The sequence below is a fragment of the Populus trichocarpa genome, chromosome 11, assembly GCF_000002775.5.
Source record: "Populus trichocarpa isolate Nisqually-1 chromosome 11, P.trichocarpa_v4.1, whole genome shotgun sequence".
In the NCBI taxonomy this organism is placed as follows: Eukaryota; Viridiplantae; Streptophyta; class Magnoliopsida; order Malpighiales; family Salicaceae; genus Populus; species Populus trichocarpa.
The window spans coordinates 11,774,415-11,795,623 of record NC_037295.2 but is presented as its reverse complement, the minus strand read 5'-3'; the positions used below and the strand labels follow the sequence as shown (position 1 = coordinate 11,795,623).

Below are 21,209 nucleotides of genomic sequence, written 5' to 3'. Positions count from 1 at the left end.
ACTTGTAACAATAAAAAATGAATGAATTAGAATAATTATTTTTTTATAAATTGAATAAACTTAATTAATTAAATAGTGATTGTTATTAAAATGTATAAGAAAAAATGTTTTTAATCAAATGAGTGAGTTTTTTAACATTTAAAAGAAAAAAATATTATGATTCAATGTCGATATTATTTCATAACTATTTTCACTTCATGAATATATTCAATTTATATTAATATTATTATTTCACAACTCATGAAATTTACCTAACAATTTATTTCCTCAACACATATAAATCATATGATTTTTTCCTCTGTCAACCACCTTTAGCACATATCGTAACTCATTATACAATCACGACTGATTCACATTGTTATTTAACTTACAACATATTTAATTAATGTCATCTTTTTACTTTCCTAGCATTTATTACATCTAAGATGTATTGTACTTCAGTCCATATAACACCCTTATCATATTGAGAAATTTCTTCGATTCATTATTTATTCCACTTATCTCATGTCCATTTTTATTATTTATAATTTATCATATAACCTTCCATTATTTTTATACTTACAAGACATACTCAAATCATTTTTCTTTTTCGTTAAATTTTGTTGGTAGGGCTAATTTAATACTCAATCCTTAACTTGTCAACACAATCAAACTCATATACACTTTACTCTATTACTTGTTATTGTTGTTGTTAATTGGTTAGCCAAATAACTTATTAATCACTTTATATGACAAAACCAACCATTTTCATATAATTTTGCATAAGTGTCTTTTAAAATTATATAATATACACTCTACCAAAATTATGGTGGAGTTTTTCATATACTTGAACTATACCAAGTTATCGATACTTCATCAAATATCTCAATCCAACACTACAATCATGATTTACTACTCAGCACAATATTATGAGGTGCCTAATAATTTCTTGACATCAAATACAATTAGTTTTATACACAATAATTATTTAATATTATCTCTTTTATATATTTACCACATCAATTACTAAACTATTAATTTATTATTTTAACTTTAACCTTGCAAATCAATACAATTAGCACAACTTAAGAACATACTAATGTCATCTCTAGTCCAAACCAGCATTTATTCCATTACCAAATTAATTGGTTTCTTTAATTGCTCATTAACTAGAATACTAATTTCATTAACTAGGTAACTAGTTTCTCCAATTGCTCATTAATTAGGATAACTTGTTTCTTCAATTGCTCATTAACCAGGGCATTAGTCCTATTAACCAGAGTAACTAGTTTCCATATAATATATGTTCATTTATCGGCTATCTCACACGTCGATTATATGTGTGTGTGTGTGTGTATATATATATCAATATTAATTTTTGTGTGGGCGGTCTAACACAAATTACACATGATTTCCATCATTTTAATTGGTAACAGATCATACATTGAATCTCGTCAATGTGGTAGATAATAATTCATGCATAGCAATTTTGCTATTGTGGTAAAAAAAATATTTATAATGTTTTTTTATCATTATAGTAAATCACTTTTCATAATATACTACACATTATCGCCTCCTAAAAATTTCAATCCAATCAATCAACAATTTATCAATAACCACTTTCAATTTTGAGATAAGGAAACATAGGAAGTTGTATATATAAGAAAATGAACTCAAAGGAAAAAAGGAGAGGGATGAGAACAAAGAGGTTAAGAACAATTGTCACACTCAAGATGATCGTTCTATGTATTGTCTGCAGTATAAATATTGGTACATGGGTTAGACTTTCTCAAGTCTATTTACAAAAACTCAGCAATATAAAGTAAGTCCAATCAATTACATGTATTACAGAGGGATTGTCAATTAATCATTATGGCTGATGAATGTCGTTGCTTATGATTAGAAGGCTTCTAAGGCTAATGTAGTGGGAGCATAGGACTGACAGATTTGATGGGATCTACTGGTGTAGTATGCTCTGCTGGTGTAGTATTCTTTTTACCCCCTCAAGCGTAACGGAGCAACGCGAAGATTAAGCTTGGACTTAAGAAGAGAGAACCTATCACGATTTAAGTCTTTGGTGAATATGTCAGCAAGCTGATGAGATGAGGGAACATAGAAGGTATGAAGAGCTTTGCGAGCAACTAATTCGCGAACAAAGTGATAGTCAATCTCAATATGCCGAGTGCGAGCATGGAAAATAGGATTGGCAGCCATATAGATGGCGGAGAGATTATCAACATAGATGCAAGGGGCAAACTGAAGAGGGATACCAAGTTCACGAAACAAGAAACCAAACCAGCGGATTTCAGCGACAGTATAGGCAAGAGCACGATATTCAGCTTCAGTGCTAGAACGAGAAACAGTAGACTGTTTCTTGGCAGTCCATGTGAGAAGATTAGGTCCGAAAAAAATACAAGAACCAGTGGTAAACCGTCGATCATCTACAGAGTCAGCCCAATTAGCATCAGAAAAACTGCGTAAAGTAAAGTCATTGGACTGGTGAAACATAAGACCTTGCTTAATTGTACCCTTAATATACCGAAGAATGCGCTTGACAACCTGAAAATGGGAAGAACGAGGGTTGTGCATGAACTGACACACTTGATTAACAGCAAATGAAATATCAGGCCACGATAGAGTAAGATATTGGAGGCCACCCACCATGCTTCGATAGGTAGAGGGATCAGATAAGGGATCACCATCCATACAAGACAATCGAGGGTCAGAAGGTCACAGTATAGGATATGTTTGAGATAATCATCATCCATTGTTGCACCAAATTGTGTAAGAGAATCGAAGAGTGATTTGGCATAATTAAAATAATCAACCACTGTTGTGTTGTTGTCCTTACGGAGAGTGCGAATTTGGTCTTGAAGAATCCGTACACGGGTACTAGCAAGAGGTGAAAAGCGCTTGGCCTGCATGGTCCAAGCTTGATGAGCAGTGGTACAAGGGATGAGAAGTGTTTTGATGGAAGAGAAGGAAGTTGTTTTGATCCAACTCAGGACCAATTTATCCTTGGCTAACTCTGGGTGCATAAAACCATCTTCTTGCACTTTGGGTGGGTCTGTGTTGTTCTTGACGACTGCTGTAAGGCTGTGCATCTCCAGTATATCTTCAAATTAGGATTTCCAACTCAAGTAGTTGGTGCGATCCATAGGAACAGTGAATAAAGATGAGATATTGAAGGAGGTGGGCAAAGAATGGGATGAGAATGGAGGTGAGGAAAGTTTTGACATTTCAGAAATTAGTTTTGACATATCAAGGTTGCTTGATTCTCCAGATTTAGGTGTGTTGGCCATTAGTTTGGGTAGGATTGATATTTTGAGGGTTAGCTCAAAAGAGCTCTAATACCATATAAGAAAATGAACTCGAAGGAAAAGAGGAGAGGGATGAGAACAGAGAGGTTAAGAACAATTGCCACACTCAAGATTATCGTTCTATGTATTGTCTGCAGTATAAATATTGGTACATGGGTTAGACTTTCTCAAGTCTATTTACAGAAACTCAGCAATATAAGGTAAGTCCAATCAATTACATGTATTACAGAGGGATTGTCAATTAATCATTATGGCTGATGAATGTCATTTCCATGCCAGAGAAGAGCAATTACATGTATTATAATGTAGGACATGGTTTGCAATCAGTCATATTAAATCGTTTCAATAAATCAACTACATATCTAGTTTAAGATAGAAATAAATGATCAGGAAACCATGTAATTTCCATGCCAAGAAAAAAGTTGAGCTCACCTAGTCGGCGACTGTCAAAGGTGGAGCACAATTGATCAAGAAACCGGTGGATATTTTGTGGTTCAGACCTGGTGACAATGATATCATCCATATATATGAGAACATAGACTATGTAGGAAGAGGAATGATGAATAAAAAGCGATGCATCAGATTGACTGTGAGCAAATCCCTGAGCAAGGAGAAAGGCACTGAGACGTTGGAACCAAGCTCGGGGAGCCTGTTTAAGGCCATAAAGAGCCTTATGGAGCCGACATACATCCTGAGGACGTAAGGAATCATGAAAGTTAGAGGGTTGTTTCATGTACACCGCTTTTTGCAAATATCCATTCAAGAAAGCATTATGAACATCAAGTTTTGAAGAGACCAGTTATAAGACACAGTTAGAGATAAGATAGTGTGAATAGTGGTCGGTTTAACAACCGAGCTAAATGTTTCTTCATAATTAAATCCTTCCTGTTGATTGAAGCCTTTGGCTACAAGGCGGACCTTGTAGCAGTCAACGGAGCCATCAGCTTTTCATTTTACTTTGAAGACCCACTTGCAAGCCACAATATTCATTTAAAATGTTGCTGGAACCAAAGACCATGTTTGATTCCTTATGAGGGCATCATATTCATCCTTCATGGCAGCTTGCCAGTGATTATATTTGGAAGCCTGGGTGAAACTCGTTTGTTCAAAGGACATGGGATCAGAGTAAGCAGTAGAGAGAGCATGGGGCAATGGGTGCAGGTTGGTTGGGGAGTATAGGGGTTTTGGTGCAGGACCAAAGGGGATGATGGACTTGAGACTCTTAAATTTTTTAGGAGGGTTTTGTGTATCGGGAGAATTTGAGAGGAGAGATGGGTCCAGAGGTGAAGAAGGAGGCGTTGACACGAATGATGGGTTTGTGGTGTCCGTGACGAACGCTGGGTTTGTAGAGCTGGATGGTAGCGAGGGAGACAGAAAAGTGGTAAGGGGTTGTGGGATTGGGAGACAGAGAAAAGAATGTCTTCTGTTGGACTAGGGGAGAGAGGTTGTGTTAGATTAGATTGTATGGGTGGAGGTTACGGTGGGCTTGCAGAAGGGTTGACTGATGGAGAGTCAAGAATAATGAGGGCAGATTAGGTTAGACCTATAGAATTGTTGATTTGTTAAGAGTATAGACCGAGCCCAATATCAAGGTGAGCGGTAGGTGTGGATTGGGCGACTGGTGTAGTCTGAGGTTGCTAGTAGGGGAAGCTTGCCTCATTAAAAACCACATTTCGAGATATATAAATGCGACCTAAAATAGGATCAAGACAGCGATAACCTTTATAATGATCATCATAGCCAATAAATACATATGGAACAGATTTAAAGGATAATTTATGTCTGTTATATGGGACCATATGAGGGAAGAAGACACAACCAAAACTTTTGAGAAATGTATAATTCGATGTGCGTTGAAGTAATTTCTCATAAGAAGACATGTGGTCAAGTTTAGGAGTTGGTAGGTGATTAATCAGAAAAACCGCAGTGGAGAAGGCTTCAACCCAAAAGCTGGGGGGCAAGCGAGATTAGGCCACCAAACAAAGTCCCATTGCAACAATATGTCGATGTTTCCTTTCCATCACTCCATTTTGTTGGGGAGTGTATGGACATGAGATATGATGAGATATTCTATGATCATGTAAAAATATCAGAAATAATTTGCTGGTAAATTCACTGCCACCATCAATCTGCAGTTGTTTGATGTGAGAGCTAAAATGATTTTCCACCATCTTTTTGAAGTGAATAAATGTAGTAAGAACTTCTGATTTCTTATCCAATGTATATAACCAAGTGAATTGAGTATTATCATCGACAATGGATAAATAATAACGATAACCAAAATTTGAGGTGACGACAACAAATTATGGGTAGCGAGGCTGAGAGCAACGATCTGGAAACCAAGCCTCTTGAGTCGGCTCCCATTGCCCTGTTCTTTTTTATCCACGCCCTTGATTCCAATTCATGCCACGATCGCGTCCTCTTCCAAATCTGTGATGAGGATTGTGATTGTGACTGGGCATGTTTGAATTGAAGATGCGCTCGTTGGGCACACGGTCAGCAGCTATAACAACTCTTGAAGCCACGGTAAGAGACATCCATTTCTGTAAATGCTCTTCTTTTAGAGCTAGATCATATAATTGATCAAAATCAATATCGGGATGCAGGTGAAGTGTTGTGGCTAGCTCTTTGTATTCAAGACCAAGTCCATCCAAAACATAACTGATGAGTTCATCATCATCCATTGTTGCACCAAATTGTGTAAGAGAATCGAAGAGTGATTTGGCATAATTAAAATAATCAACCACTGTTGTGTTGTTGTCCTTACGGAGAGTGCGAATTTGGTCTTGAAGAATCCGTACACGGGTACTAGCAAGAGGTGAAAAGCGCTTGGCCTGCATGGTCCAAGCTTGATGAGCAGTGGTACAAGGGATGAGAAGTGTTTTGATGGAAGAGAAGGAAGTTGTTTTGATCCAACTCAGGACCAATTTATCCTTGGCTAACTCTGGGTGCATAAAACCATCTTCTTGCACTTTGGGTGGGTCTGTGTTGTTCTTGATGACTGCTGTAAGGCTGTGCATCTCCAGTATATCTTCAAATTAGGATTTCCAACTCAAGTAGTTGGTGCGATCCATAGGAACAGTGAATAAAGATGAGATATTGAAGGAGGTGGGCAAAGAATGGGATGAGAATGGAGGTGAGGAAAGTTTTGACATTTCAGAAATTAGTTTTGACATATCAAGGTTGCTTGATTCTCCAGATTTAGGTGTGTTGGCCATTAGTTTGGGTAGGATTGATATTTTGAGGGTTAGCTCAAAAGAGCTCTAATACCATATAAGAAAATGAACTCGAAGGAAAAGAGGAGAGGGATGAGAACAGAGAGGTTAAGAACAATTGCCACACTCAAGATTATCGTTCTATGTATTGTCTGCAGTATAAATATTGGTACATGGGTTAGACTTTCTCAAGTCTATTTACAGAAACTCAGCAATATAAGGTAAGTCCAATCAATTACATGTATTACAGAGGGATTGTCAATTAATCATTATGGCTGATGAATGTCATTGCTTGTGATTAGAAGGCTTCTAAGGCTGTTGCAGTGGGATCAGCAGATTGCATGGGACTGACACATTTGATGGGATATGCTGGTGTAGTATTCTCTTTAGTATATAGCCAAAAGCAACAGAGTTAGCTGGGTAGGTGTTATAAACATCTTCTAGTTTTCTTGTCTTTAAATGTAAGAAGCCTTGGTGAATAACTGAAATTGTTGTAATATGTGGATGGTATTTTCTATGTTATTCTTGCATTGACTCTTTCTTTACCTTGTCATATAGAGCAATGGAGGATGTATCAGGTCGGATTGGTCGCCCAACAGACAATGGTCAGGTAATTATTTACAGTTCTAGGTTCATATTGAGTCTTTCTGTCATTTCTCGTAAGCTTTAGGATCGTTTTTTAGAGATGTTCCCTACTCGGAAGAAGTGTGCCTTTGCTTTTCATTGGAAATGGCAATGCACTTTGTCCTGCCTAGTTCATATCTTTGGTTTCTTTCTTACTGCAGATTGGCATAATTGATCCTGATTGTAGATTAATTGGACTCCACTTGTATGATGGGTTGTTTAAGGTACACTATCCAACTATGGGTTGTTGAATTTTGCTAGTTGACTCAAAGGGGTCTTATTATCCGCATTTTTCTTTGCATTATGATCAAAAGCATTAACAATTAATAATTTTATTGGTTGTTTTTCAGGTCATTCCTTCTGATAATAAAGGACAACTCAAACAGGCTTTTAGCATGAGACATGTAATATCTTATCCAATTACTCAACATCAGTTTCATGGATAAATCTGTCAACAACCTATCAAAAGAATTAATGACTCTGCTTATGAAGATCTTGGCTGTGATATTGGTGTCCTGTGTACTGGATCTGGATTCTATATTTCAAATACATATGTATGCAGTGTATGTTTGTGTTCATGTGTATGTATGCAATAAGCAGCAACCATATCATTCTTAGAAATCGATATATATATATATATTGCAATGTACTTTATTTATTTTTAATGAACAAATCATTTGAACATTTTTATACATATGGATAAATTTGAAGTGGTGATTGATCTAGAAAAGTTACATTTTCTTCTCGTTTCAAATGGTTGTTTTAAGTTTTCTAGCTATTTAAGGATATCCCGGAGCATGTTAAAATTTAAAGCATGAGTACACTGAAGCATGTAGATATATTCCAAATAAGCAACCATGCCCCCCCCCCCGCGCTTAAAACAATTCATTTTCAAGTTTCTGTAGTACTGCAATATTCAAACAACATCCGTCACATCTTTTCACTTTTATTCACTACTCTGGCTGGTCTTTGGAGTCCTTGGACACTTTAGATTTTAGAATGTAGCCTTTTTTTATTTAATTATTTACTTCGTTGTGTTTCTTTTTGGTTCTTTTAGGGCATCCACACTCATTGCGTGCTTTGGGTTGTGCCTTTTTTTTCACCCTTTTTGGGTACTTTATTGTTGATATGGAAATTCCTGACAAAAACTTTTATATGGAAATGATCACTTTTTTCATACTTGTAGCCTGAAACTGGTTATCTAGAAAGTCCATGTCCATGTGAATTTTTGTTATTTAACTACACACTTATTGTGGGAAGGAAAATTTAGATGGCTTTTTTATTCTGTTCTTATCATTGCAAGATAACAAGGATGCTCGTTATGTTAAAACATATGAGGTTGCTCTGAAAGATAAAGACTTTATTGAGGGTCGGTGGTCGCAGAACAATCTTGACAATGGTGCTAATTTACTAATACCAGTGCCACCGCCTTTCTATGGTGTTTTAATTATTGGAGAAGAAACAGTTGTATATTGCAACGCCAATGTTTTTAGAGCAATCCCAATCAAACCTATGGGACACTGGTGGAATTGGTCATGATATTATGCTCTCTTAGTAAATTTCTGGACTTGCAAGTTTGACCTTTTTATGTGTTCATGACCTTTTTTCCTTTATTTGCACTGCTAGTCTATCACCAAAGCATATGGAAGAGTTGATGCTGATGGTTCTAGGTATTCACTTGGTGATCTTGTTGGGCTTCTTCACCTTTTAGTTATAACCCATAAGAAAGAAAAGTGAGTTTTTTTTTTAATTTCCCTATCACGCGCTGATGATGAGCTGCATGCATTCAGATTTTCTTTATTGGAAAAGAAAACAAATCACCTCCCAGCATGATCAGGATTTTCTCAAGTTTGTGCTACAGGCCTCAAAATTAAGCTACTGGGAGAAACTTCTATTGCATCTACCATAATATCATATCTTGACAATGCTTCTGTCTTTATTGGTTCAAGCTATAAAGATTCACAGGTATGGTGTATTAAAGGAATTCATTTTACTGTTGAACAAAATTGAGATCTTTTTATTTATCTACTGTTGTCCTGATGTTAGAGAACCTGTACAATTGGGATTTTGCAATTTTGTTTAATGAATAGGGAGATAATGCGTTTTACTTGGTTCGAAAACATCTATTTAATTGATTGATGTTCTAGTGGATGCCTTTCATGATACAGGTGACTATATTGTATTTCATGGATTTTGTTTTTTTGATTAACGTGGATGTCCGGGTCAGTTTAGACGTGCCTCGACTAATCCCACGGGCCCTAAAATTAACAATCATGTAAATTTTTAGTGGTTTTTAGATTTGTGAGACTCGAACGGTGATCTCTAAAGAACAAATTATATTTTTAAGGATGACAAAAAGAGGAGGACAAGAATGGGTCTTTCTAAGGATGCTGCTTTGTCTTCATAGTAGTTGAGATTAATTTATAGATTTCATTTGTTGAAAATTCTAGTTTTCTAAATTCAAATGTTTATCTTTTCATTTTTTTTGGGTTGTGTAAGAAAACTGTCCAAATTGTCAATGCAATGCCTATTTGACTGATTAAATTAATTGTTCCATTGCAGATTAATTAAACCAGATCTATTTAACTGATTAAATTATCGATTCAACAAATACTCCCCAGATGTTTATTTTATTCTTGTTATGTGCTGAAGTCATGGTTGGATGCAAGTAATGTTTTCTCTTATCGTTCTATTGTGTCCTCTTCAAAAATATTATGAACACAATTATGTGAAATTAAGTTATGTGATAAGGATTTATCGGCATCCACTTTTTTTCTTCTGGGAGATATTTTATCCATTATTACATGTCATAATATGGAAAGGACTAACCTGACAGGTTACATCAAGTTCTGTAAGACTAGTCAATTCTATAACAAAAGAGCTTAGAAATGAGTTTCACAAACCTCAGGAATATTGAAAGCATACATGGTTGTTAACTTTAGAACTCGTGGAATTAGTCGAGGTGCGCGTAAGCTGGTTCGGACACCTACGTTAATAAAAAAAAAATAAGTGAAATGTTCCATCAGGTTATTCAAAAAATGTTGCCACTGCTAATGCCACCCAGGTTTGTTTCATGTAATTCCTAAACTATGGGTGTTGACATTTGTGATTCATGGTTTTAGAAAATAAATTTGCATTAGGTTTTGGTGGAAATGAGCGTGAAACTATTCTGTTTGGTTATTAAATGCAATCATTCCCGAGATGCTTCTCAGTCTTATTTCACCTTATTTCTTCTAAAACTAACCCTATTTAACCCTAATTCTGCTTGATCAAACCCTAGATCGAAAGCAGTTGTGGACATGTGTCCTTACAGTTCCTTTTTCTTCTAATAACAAAAGACAACCACATGAAGGACAAGTCATAACTAAAAAAAGGCACGAGCTTTAATGGAATGACAACATTACAATTGGAAATAAAATTCCCAATTCTAATTTGTATCCCTAACCTCAACCTTTAAGCTGCAAGGTTGTCAAAATCGCGATTTTGACACGGCACGGAACATGCAAACCAAACTCGGATCGTAAAAACGGATCGTAAAATCGTAAAATCGTAAGGAATTTTAAAATACATTAAAAAAAAATTATGTTTCAAATAAAAATTCATAGCACCTTAAAATATATGCTTCAAATAAAAATCCATACATAGTTCAAGCACCTTAAAATACATGGTTAATACATGCTTCAAATAAAAATCCATACATAATTCAAGCATCTTAAAATACATGGTTCAAATAAAAATCCATACATAATTTAAATAACTATTCATTAGCTAATAATTAACAAACTTAAAACAAATAATCTGCTGGTGTGTCATGTAAACTAAAACCAGCTTCATTGCCATCATCTTCCTCATTATTCCTCAGACACTCATCAAGAGGATTATTAGTGTCACTACTAGTACCAACACCAATATTATGAGCATTAGTGCTACTACTAGTACCAACACCAATATCATCAATTTGAATCTCCAAATCATCTTCAGTACCATGAATCTCTATTTCAACATCATTAGGAATTTCTTCTTCATCACTTTCATCTTCATTATCATTTTTTTTTCGTGTTGCATTGTCAATAGCACCAAGCAAATCAATGTTTGAATGTTTTTCTCCCTCGGTTATCCAATCATCATCAGATGAAAGATCATCTTCTACACTAAAATCATCTGCTTGCTTTTTGACTTGATTATTATTCAATTTCAGATTGCACATTACAAATACCAAGTCATTCATTTTTCTCTGGTGCAAACGATTTCTTCGTTTTGTATGAACCTAAATAAATAATTCAATTCAAATTTATAAGATTTTTATCAAATATTTCAACATTTAAAATAAAAAAATAAAAAAAAAACTCACCATTTCAAATGCACTCCAATTACGCTCACATCCAGATGAAGTACAAGTCAAGCTTAGAACTCGGATTGCAAACCTTTGTAATTCTGGACATTCATCTCCATAAGAATCCCACCATTGAGCTGGAGTTTTTTTATCTCTTGCTGTCTTGGCAGCCTCAATGCCAAACAACCCTTTTGCATCCTTGAATGATTCAAGTTGCAAGTCAATTTTGCACCTTTCACTTGCATTAGGCACCATCCTTTCTAAGCATTGATATAATCCAATTTTAATGTTGGCATTAACCTTAAAATTGGGATTATAATGATAATGAGGATTCAAATAATAAGCTGCTGCATGTAAGGGTCTGTGGAGTTGAAGTTCCCATCTTGCATCAACAATATTCCATATAGGTATATAACTATATAAAAAAAACAATAAAAATATCATTACACTCAAGGAATATCTCAATTGAAAGTATCTCTAAAGACATTCATATTAATAGATGACAACATTTAAAATAGAAATTAGCAAGCTATATACCTTTTTTTCACAGAACCAAAATTCACTTGTATCTTCTCTTTTGCTTCATCCATTGCTTTATATATAAAACCCATAGCTGGTTTCTCATCAGAATCAACTAATCGAAGAACTTTAATTAGAAGATACGCTGCCTTAATACATATAGTAACATCATGCCAAAACCTGTTGTTCAAAACACAATTTTGAATTTGTTTCCCTTCTTCTATTCTTGCAAACCTACATGAACTCCACTGATTGGAAGTAAACATAGTCATCAACTGCATTTTATGATCATTCAAACATCCCAAAGTCAAATATGCAGTAGCAAACCGTGTGGCAGCAGGCCTAATCAAATCCCTTCCTTTCGTAAAGTGCCTTAGCATGGAAATAAGAATAGTTCTTGAATAAATATATGAGGTGATTCTCCTCCCCTTAGCAATAGTTACTTGATGAATCTCTAACTTCTTCTCAAAATCCTCTAATATCAAGTCAATACAATGGGCAGCACATGGTGTCCAAAACAAACTCTTTCTTTTTTCCATCAATAATTGTCCCGCTGCCTTATAATTTGCAGCATTATCGATGACTACTTGGACAACATTTTCCTCCCCAATCCTCTCCATAATGGCATCTAACATCTCAAATACCTTATCAGCAGTTTTGGACATATTAGAAGTATCAACCGATGACAAAAAAACTGTCCCTTTAGGACTATTAACCAAAAAATTACAAATACAACGTCTTTTTTTATCTGTCCATCCATCAGACATTATTGAACAACCAGTTTTTTTCCATTCTAGCTTATAATCCTCAAGCAAATTCATAGTTTGGTCCACTTCTTGCTTCAAATACTTCTCTCTAATATCATGGTAGGATGGAGGCTTGAAACCTGGCCCATGCTTTGCAACCAATTCAAGTGCCTTAAGAAACTCAGGGTTTTTTACACAATTAAATGGAATTGCACTAGTGTAAAAAAACCTTGCAATTTGTCGACATGCTTCTTCTCTAATATCTTTTTTTAGCAATTGATTTAGAGTTGTTTGTGTACTTCCACTCCCACTAGCTACTCTCTTTCCTTTGTCCCTGGAGCTAATTTCTTTTATTTCATCATCATCATCATCATCATCATCATCATCATTTACACTATATTGATGGGCCTTTCTTTTCTTTTCAGTTGCTTCTAGATTTTTCACCAAAACACCTAAAATCATCTGCTTAACATTTTCTGGTACTTGTTGACATGGTTCAACATCCTTACGAGTGCAAGCCAAATGCTGTTTAAAACGAAAAATACCTCCACTGATAATTTTTTTACAATACTTGCACTGAACTTTTCTAGAATTCTTATCAATATCTATACCATGTTGCCATCCCACATCAAGCCTATTACCAGAAGAATTTTTCCTAGATGCCATATGTTCAACAATTCAAGAATCAATTCAAATCAACCCTGTAATCAATCCAAACATTTTATGCATATAAGGTAACCATTACAGCTTCCAAAAAAAATAGAAATAAAAGCCAGAAGGAAAGGGCAAGAAACAGAAACATCAAACACCCAATACATGATAGCAAATGCATGCTGGGTGCCGGTGCATAGTCATACAAAAGCAACATGCATTTTCAACATAATCACAGGCTTCACAACCCAATTCACTAGCAACTAACAGTCACGACAGATTACTAACACCTAACAACTAACAAGGACTAACAAAATTGCACATGGATTACTAACCTGACTCTAACTTGTTCAGATCAAGAAACAGAGACAATTGATTTATGTGAAAAAACAGAGTCACAGAGTCACACACACACACACACACACACACATACACACACACACCGCACGGTTTAATCCAATTGATTTTCAATATCTCAATAATAGACAGTCACAGAAACTTTGAATCAAAATCTCAATCTTTAACATCATTAAACTGTAAAGATTAAAGCACCTAATGGTCCTAAACAACAGCCACGACAGATTACAAACAAGGTAAGAAATGGACATGGTAAGAAACTCTTACCTCTGTTCTGAGCAGTGAGCACCGAGGAGATCAATATTGCAGTCAAACTTGGAGCCTGCGAATCCAATCAAACAAATATTAGCATTACTGGCTTACTGCATTAGAGTAAGAAACGGACAGGGGAAAAAAAGCACCCCCAGCCGCTGGTAGTTACCAACAGAGAAGAGAGAACCAGAGAAACAAGATGAACAGAGTAACTTACCCGGTGGAGACTGGAGAGACGCCGTTGTTGTTGGGTTGTACTCTGGTTCTCACGGTGGCTGGTGAAAAGGACGTCGTCGATGAGGGGCGAGGGCTGTTTTGAATGATGAACTGGAATCTTGGACGGCTGAGAGAAAGAGATAGAGAGTAGAGACTGAGACACCGAGTGACTGAGGAATCCTCAGTTTAGGGACGGCTGGAACTGGAATTTTGGGATTTCAATTTAGGGATTTTTTTTGGTTCTGAATGTGAATGGTGAACTGAAATGCGAAGAAGACTGAAGAGAAACATTGCAATTGCATTGTTAAATCCAATAGGCGGTCGACACCTGGCAGACACATGGTTTTTTTTTCCTGCGGGCAAAATCGTTAAATCGGTGGTAAAATCGCGATTTTACGCGATTTTACCCGATTTTAACGATTTTACCCGATTTTGACTCGATTTTACCCATTTTCGAGTTTTACAAGCGATTTAGCACGTAAAGCCTATATCAACTCGTAAAAACGTACAATTTTACGAGTCGAATCGCGATTTTGACAACCTTGTTAAGCTGTCATTTCCCTATTCTTTGTTTCACAGCCTTCTGCCACCTTAGTCTTGTATTATTGTCCTGCATGATAATTCCTTTAGATCAAGGCTGGAGTGCAAATATGCTTGGTATTGGGGCAAATATCTTGTTTGCATCATCTTGAAGGCATTAGGTCTATACGACTATATGTATATCACATATGTAGGTCATTTGCCAGTTGTCATAAACTTGTGAGAACCACATTTATAATTTGCTCAGTTTCTTAAGTATGAAAATGCAATTAATGTTTTCCTTAGGTAAAAAAGAAGTTATTTTTCTCATTTCTTCTCCTGTACGTCATCTTAAAGGCACCAGTTCCACACTATAGCAGATATGTAGGTCACATGCTGGGCTGCCATAAACTTGTGAGAACTGTATATATAATCTGCTCAGCCTTGTTACAGTTGATATTTTTCCTTGTGGGAAGGGGAGAGGCTATATCGCTCGATTCCACTTCTATACATGCCAAAGAAATGATAATGGAGAATTCAACCTCATAATATAGTAGAGTTATGAATCATTTTGGTCTCAACATTTCTTTGGATAATAGACAGTTTGAAAAAAATCTGTTGGTGTTGTGCCAACTTGTTACTTCTAGAAATCAGTAGGCGGCATTGATTTGCTTAGGATTTGACTGCAGTAATTGCAAGTTGATGTGATTTGTTGGCATTTTAATTGTATGGATTATGTTTGATTTATGCTAACTTTGATGAATGTGTTGTAAACAATGGTCGTGGATAACATAGGTTTTTACTATGTTCTATGATGTGACCTTTTGGAGTGTTTGGACATTTTTGGGCTTAACATCCAATTCCTGCAAGTAAGAGAATGATAAATTATTTCTAGTATTGAGTCGCTTGTTTGACAGGTTTTATTGGCAACTAGTGGTGGCAACCTTGTCTATCTTGAAATTATTGCTTTGTTCTTCTTTGTTCCTTTGAAGGGGTATGCTTATCAATTTTAGTATTAATTTTTTATTTTTTGGACCTAATTAAGTTTCTTCATGGCTTCAACTCCATGTTATACGTTGTGTCGCATGTATAGAGGACAGAATTCTTGATTCAAAACAAAAGATAAATTGTTCTTGCAAAGAATATTTCTTAGAAAGTTTACTGTACCAAACAAACCAAGAAATTTTTATCATTACTCCTATGCCATTCATTTGATGTTTGTTGGGTTCTAATCCTGCTTTGATGGGACCAAAATTACGTAACTGACTTATTATTATAAACAGTGAAAATGAAACTCACCAATTCATTATTTGGGTTTCACATTGGTTTGGTTTTTACCCCGTGGAGGAGGGTGGTGATTTTGAATGTTTATAATTTCTTTATTCGAACATCTCATTTGTTCCTCGTCAGATATTATATTTTTTTTTGGGATTAAAGTAGGTGTTCGGGCCAGCTTGCATGTACCTTAACTAATCCTACGGACCCTGAAATTAACGACCATAGAAGCCTCTAGTGGCTCTGAGAGGACTCAAACTTGTAACTATTGGGGAGCAAACTCAAAACTTGACCAGTTGAGCTACCCCTCAGGTCATCAAATATCATACTTGTTATGTGCCCTTGGAGATGACCTCTTAAACTTCCTATTGAATTTGAGTACTGGTGAATTGAAAGATAGGAAAAAGGTGTCTTTAGGTACGCAACCTTTAACACTCCGCACTTTCTCGTCGAAGAATGCCACACATGTATTTGCTGCATCAGATAGGCTGATTGTCATTTACAGCAGCAACAAGAAACTACTTTACAACAATGTAAACTTGAAAGAAGTTAGTCATATGTGTCCTTTTAACTCTGCTGCATTTCCAGACAGATAATCTTTTGTGGTCCAATTTTTATTCTGGCTTCTACCATAACAACTATTACGGAATCACCTTCGATTTACTTGTATACAAGTTGATTTTGTTGGCTTGATCAAACACTTTTAATATGGAAACACATGTCTGATTTGATTTTTCTACTTCACATTTTATTGCAAAATATTAACACTGGAAACAATTAGTTACAAATTTTATGTACACGTGAATCCAATTCTTTTACTGAATATAGGTAACTCTGGTGGTGCGATTATCTTCAGTTTGAGACTGCAGTTTCTTTCTTGTAGTTTTTACTTGTTAGGAAACTACATTCACCTTTTTACTCCTTTGAGCAAATTGTCTCTTGTAATTTTATGCAATCACTTCTAAATGTGTGCGGTGAAACAATTATTATGATATTTTTTTTTTATCTTTTGGGTTTAATTACACCAGTGGTAACATGTTTGATGTGAAGTAGAACGTGGGCCGATCACTTGTCATCCAGAACTTATGCATGGTCACGATAGCCACTGCTATTTAAATTGCTCTATCTTAAATTGCTACGAGAATGTTGTTTTTTGTTCTTTAAAGGAAAAAAAAATCACTTCTAAAAAATAAATTCACCTTTCATTGACTTGTGGTTTATTGTCAACAGCCTTGCTATTGCAAAAGATGGTGAACTTAGCATTGGAGCGATCGATGATATCCAGAAGCTTCACATCTGCTCTATTCCATTGGATGAACATGCATGCACGCCGTATATGTCACCAGGAACAGTCTCGCACCTTTGCTATTTGTAGTTTGAAAATCCAATCTAGTGCAGATGAATCTAAAATGCATTTTATTCGATTGTTAAATGATCAAACATTTGAGTTCATATCAACATATCCACTTGATACATTCGAGTATGGTTGCTCTATACTTAGCTGCTCCTTTTCTGATGATCGCAATGTCTACTATTGTGTTGGAACTGCATATGTTTTGCCAGAAGAAAATGAGCCAACCAAGGCAAAGGTCACCAAGATTGTTATCATTTTCTTTGTTCAGAAATATGAAGTTAAACAAAAGGAATTGAAAAATTGGGCAGTCGGCACTACCTATTTCACATTCTGTTCATTTATCTTCATCATGAACATTATAGGGTCGAATACTGGTTTTTATAGTGGAAGATGGGAATTTGAAGCTCATTGCTGAGAAGGAAACTAAGGGGGCTGTGTATTTTTTGAATGCTTTCAATGGAAAACTATTGACTGCAATTAATCGAAAGATTCAATTATACAAATGGGTGCATCGAGACAATGGTACACATGAGCTGCAATCTGAGTGTGGGCATCATGGGCACATACTTGCCCTCCATGTACAAACTCGTGGAAATTCCATTGTCGTTGGTGATCTGATGAAGTCAATCTCCCTGCTAATCTATAAGGTAGCATATATTATGAAACAAATAGTTGCACAATAATTCACTTTGTGTTTATTTTCCACACTCCAACGTCATGGTCGTTACATTTGATTGATGCTCGACTACTTTTTCTTTGACATTAGTAATGCATCAAAAGTTGAGAGCCCATTTTTATGGCTCCTGTCCTTGGAACCAGCTTCTTATCCACACGGAGTCCTAGTATTTATGTTTTTTTTGGTTCTTAGCTTGACACAGCTTTTCATTTGTCTTCAGCATGAAGAAGGTGTTATCGAAGAGAGAGCTCATGATTATAATGCAAATTGGATGTCAGCAGTTGAGATTCTTGATGGTGACATTTACCTTGGTGCAGAAAATAACATTAATCTATTTACAGTTCGGAAAAATAGTGAAGGTGCTATTGATGAGGAGTGAGGCCGTCTTGAGGTGTTGGGTGAGTATCACCTCGGAGAATTTGTCATTCGATTCCGACATGGTTCCTTTGTCATGCACTTACCCGATTATGATGGTGGCCAAATTCCGACTGTTATATTTGAGGTTGGTAATGGTGTAATCGGGGTCATTGCTTTATTTCCTCGTGATCAATACCTCTTTTTGGAGAAGCTTCAGTCAAACTTAAGAAAGTTGATAAAGGGAGTTGGAGGATTGAGCCATGAGCAATAGCGATCATTCAACAATGAGAAGAAAACTGTAGATGCCAAAAATTTATTGGATGGTGATCTAATCAAGACATTCCTTGATCTCAGCCATAGTCGGATGGAAGAGATTGGTAAAACAATGAATACTATTGTGGAGGAGCTTTACGAGAGAGTGGAAGAGCTGGTAGGGCTACATTGATATTGCTGTCTCTAGAAGTTTGCTCACTAGTTTGTTTACAAGAGGTGTTTTTTTTTCATTATACGAAATATGTTTTGTCGGTTTGGAGGGTTATCGAAGTCAAGAATCATTTTCTTGTAAGGAATCCGGTGATGTAAGCAAAATATATTATAAGCATTGGAAAACATTGTGCAGTTAATATGGATATAGAATTATTGTACTATGGATCATACTATAGACTTAGAGTGTTTGTACTGTGAACGACATTATAGCATCATGGGGACATTATCTTTGCTGATGTTTAGTCAAAAATTGCAACTGAGAGGTGTTGTCTTTTCTGTTTGTTGTGCCAAAAGTTATTGGGTCTGGCTTGGCAGGGAGACCCAAATCGTTTCCAACAGAAGCTGGGTCTCGCTTGACAGCCAGACCAAACGCTAATGGGTCTAGCTCGTAGCAGACCCAAGACTATTAGATTTGGCCTTTAGCTAGACCCAGATATGTTCCATTTTACTTTTTTATCTCTTTAGATTTTTTAATGTATTTTTTTTATATGGTAAAGAGAAAATAAATTGATAGGACTTTTTTTATTATACTATACTTTAAAAGACACGAGGAAAACTTAGTACATTTACTGTGGACATAAACTCATTGCACTGTGGACCATACATTAAACATAGAGTGTTTGCACTGCGGACGACATTGTAGCGCCATGAAGGTGTTGTTTTTGTTGTTTTTTAGTCAAAAAGTACAACTGGGGGTGTTGCCTTTTCTGTTTTGTGTGCTAAAAATTGCTAGATCTGATTTGGCAGCCAGACCCAACGCTATTGATTTTGGCGGCCGAGCCATACCCAATGTTGTTGGATCCACTAGCGATGTGCCCTGCTGTCCACCAAAACCCAATAGGATTGGTCAGGTCTGTTTTATTCCAAATTTGGGCCTGCAATTGGCTCGGAGTAAACCGGTCGTCCTGCTAGGTCAACTCGAAACTCGGGTAACCTGGCAAAAACCCCATAAAGACCTTTTTTTTTTCAAATGTGTTTTTTCTCCTACTCAAATACCCTTCTTTTTTCATAATTTTCAGTTGATTACTAACTTATTTTAAAGTTCACTATATAAATACTACAAGAATATTTTATTTTTTCAATGTGGGATAATAAACTTTTTTTGTTTAAATACTTCAACTTAGAAGAATAAGATAGTATCTTTTCAATGTGAGATAAAAAATCTTTTGAAATAATTTTTTAAACCTAATTATTTACAACATGTATAGCGTATATCCACATGAATTGTTTTTTTTTTTAATTTTTTCATATAAACTATTAAAATTTCAAAAAAAAAATTTAATTTTTCTGGGTGATCCGGGGCCTTGGCTCGGTCTGTTTCATTCAAAATCTGGGTCTGCAGTTGGCCCGGAGTAAACTAGTCTACCCACCGGGTCAACCCGTAACTCGAGTGACCTGACAAAAACCTGGTGGAGAACTTCTTTTTTTACGTGTTTTTTCTTCTACCCAGAAACCTTTTTTTTTCATATTTTTCAGTTGATTACTAACTCATTTCAAAGTTCACTATATAAATACTTGAAGAATGTTTTATTTTTCAATGTGAGATTTGAAGGCCTTTAGTAGATATACTCCATGTTCATAAGAAAAAAGTTATGATTTTTCAATGTGCATAAAAAACCTTTTTAATTTAAATACTTCAACTTAGAATAAGATAATATCTTTTTAATGTGGAATAAAAAACATTTTGAAATAATCTTTTAAACTTAATTGTTTACATGTATAGCTTATATCCACATGGATTGTTTTTAAATTTTTTCATATAAAATATTAAAACCTCAAATATTTTTTCCTAATTTTTCTGGGTTGACCCAAGTCAACCCGTGTAACCCGGGACCCGACTCATTGGTTGGGTCAACTCCCAAGCTGGGTTTGATAACTATAATTGCCATGAAAATATAACTTTAAAGAATGTAATTGAAATGAAGTAAAGTGACGTGACCGATTAAAAAACTAAAAATAAAAAAAAAAGATAAAACCTCCTATCTTTTATTTTGTTCAGGGCCTCTTTTAAAAAATATTAATTTTTTTGTTATATGTTTAATTTTCAGAGTGGTTTTTCTAGTTCATATATAGTTTTGTTTTTATCTTTTATATAGATAAACTATGTTTTTGAAAATAAAAAAAATATTTATTTTTAGATGATATTCTTAATATGTGTAGCCTTACATGTTATTTCTTTTTTTCTTTTTATTTTATTCAATCAATTTAATGTCTTATTTTTTTAGATTCAATAATTTGATCTACATTTGTCTCTTGGTTTTTCAAGTTTTGTTTTTGGATGTTATTAATGATTTTTTATTGATTTAATAACAAACATAATTCTTAGTTTA

The 21,209-nt window shown here is 35.3% G+C and overlaps 1 pseudogene; it reads left to right on the top strand.

Moving 5' to 3' along the window:
* The first annotated feature begins 5,604 nt into the window (after positions 1-5,604).
* On the top strand, positions 5,605-18,838 carry LOC18103275 (DNA damage-binding protein 1-like; annotated as a pseudogene).
* The last annotated feature ends 2,371 nt before the right edge of the window (positions 18,839-21,209 follow it).